The following is a 2,696-nucleotide window of genomic DNA, read 5'->3' as shown; positions in this document are numbered from 1 at the left end:
GAGTCAAAATATGTTTAAAAAAAATTAAAAGAAAAAAAATCTAACTTTTAAATTTGTATGTTTAAAAAAAATTAAAAATCATAAATCTGACTTTAAATTTATGATCTCCACATAAAAAAAATAAATCTAATTGTTTAAATTTATGATCTCTATATAAATTTTAATATTGTTAAAAGATACCATTGAAAATACAACATCAAAATTAAGAAGTCATAGTGGACACCCTGGCAGGCATATAAAACATACAAAAGCAGCAGCAACAGAAAGCAGCTGACACAATTATCCGTTGGAACAGAACCCAGTTTTGGGTCCTAAATTTCAATGTCCTAAAAATGGATTTCCAAATATAATACAAATGATATATGCAATTATTTTATGTATATTTAAGGAGTACATCTTTTATTTTACGTATTAAACATAATTAATAAAAAAAATATTTTTCACACATTCAAAAAAGAATACACTTAGATTAATAGACCATACCACCCACAGTTTGTTCTTTGTTAGTTATTATCCCTCCTACACGTTTTCCTAATTGCACTTGCGCTTACCCTTCTTGGTCAAGCACTCAAGCATGCCCCTCACAACTTTTAATTTAATATTTTATTTATAAGGTCTCACATCAGATGAGAAATGAAACAAAACATGTCTTATAAGAATGTGGATATTTCTCTCATGCATGACGTATTTTGACGAGTGAGTGTGGGGAATTTCGGTTATCATCTCTATTTTCAAAGATAAAACTGTGAGATTTTATGTGCCAAAACGAACAATATCATGCTAGCAGGTAGTCTGACTATTATATTATTCATAAGAATACTAAAAGTAATTTTTTAATAATTAACTACTTTTTCTTTAATATCTTTTACTTTTATATTAACAATCACAATATTTAAGACATTTACAGATTTACTAATAATTTCAATCAAATCAAATGCTCTTCTAATTTGTGATGAGGTTAGTGATAATCATATATATCGAGAAGGGCTGGTTCACAATTTTTTTAATAGATTACAAAATCGTTTAAAACAATTTCGCTAAGAAATTAATTTTATCAACCAACAATCAACTAATAAATAGTTCATTTGCAAAGGTTAAAATAGAAAAAAAAAAAGTTTAAAATAAAAGATAAATATTAAATGATTATTGATCAAAACAAGTTGATTCTCAATTTATTTATTTGAATAAGTGAAATTCGTTAAAGTTAAACTTTGATTTTTCTTTTCTCTTTTGTTGTTTTTAATTTAAAAAAAAAAAAAGAAAATATAAACGTTCAAAGATCAGATGCTGCAAGTCTAATAATGGAGGATTCTCCCACAGCATTGGACTATTCCAAGAGTAGGCATTCATGTGGTTAGATGGTCAGCATCTGAAAGCCGTTAGCTGAGCGAAGGTCATGGAAAACGTACAAACTACAAAGGCAAACCAACTGGGACAATAAGCCTGATATCTTCCAATACATTCCCATATTAAAGGTCAACATACATGGCAGGTGGTGGTGAAAGAGAAATTTGTCAATTCAGGTCTAGTTATAAAAGAGATAAATGTATGGAAAAATTTTTAAAAGTTTTTAAAAGATTAAAAGATTACATCAAGATTAATCTAATCTCTAAAGATATGATTGAGAATATATATTTAATAATCTGATTATTTTTGTCACGCTTTTAAATTTTTTAAAAATTTATTTGTAATTCCTATCTTTTGAGATTATCTTTGTCTGCTATATAAACTTTTGAGTACCATATATATTTTACGTTTTCTTTCATAATTCATATATTGATGTGCTATAAATTGCAATCATGTGGTCTATGATAATCACTTTAGACATTGTATCCAACTTAGTAGGGATGAGCACGGATCGGTTTAGTTCGGATTCATGGTAAAATTAGAATCGAATCGATCAAAATATAATTGGTTTGGTTTGGTTCGGATTTGTGTTTTTTTGTACATGTATCCAAACCAAATTAAGCCGATTAAGAACGGATTGGTTCGGTTCGGGTAATTGGGTATCCGATAACTTTAAAATTCATAAAAAAAATCAAATTTGTATCTTAAAAATTCAATAAGTACAATAAACATGTAACATCAATAGAAATAATTCAAACATGTTAAACACCAAATACATTAAAAACTATACTCATTAAAATTCAAACATATTAATAGTGAATAATCTTTGTCTAATAAAAAAGTCATATATATATATATATATATTATTTTTTTATTTAATTAATATATGATTGGATTCACCGATATCCGAACCAATTATTAACAAAGGCTATTGGTTTGATTCGGATTGGACCCGATTACCCGTTGGTTCCAGAACCAATTTAATTGGTTCAGTATGATTAGGTTCGTGGATTGGTTCGGATTCCGCACCTCTAGAACTGATATACGAACCAATCACTAACAAAAATTATTGGTTTGGTTCAAGTTGAACCCGATTACCCGTTGATTCCAGAACCAATTTAATTGGTTCGATTCGATTTCGAATGGATAATCGAATACCCGCTATACATACTCACCAATGTAAAATCATATTTGTCTTGTTGATAGTATTATATTGCCACCTTTATGAATACCGATGTTTCAGTATTTTTTGTTATTGATCTCAATTTTATTTAAATTTTATAACTGTGATTACTGCTTAAAATTATTATTGGAACATCAATATTTTTAGATACCTAAAATTTTTCTAG

Source organism: Arachis ipaensis, chromosome B03 (genome assembly GCF_000816755.2).
Source record: "Arachis ipaensis cultivar K30076 chromosome B03, Araip1.1, whole genome shotgun sequence".
Lineage (NCBI taxonomy): Eukaryota > Viridiplantae > Streptophyta > Magnoliopsida > Fabales > Fabaceae > Arachis > Arachis ipaensis.
Note: the sequence above shows the minus strand (reverse complement) of the source record.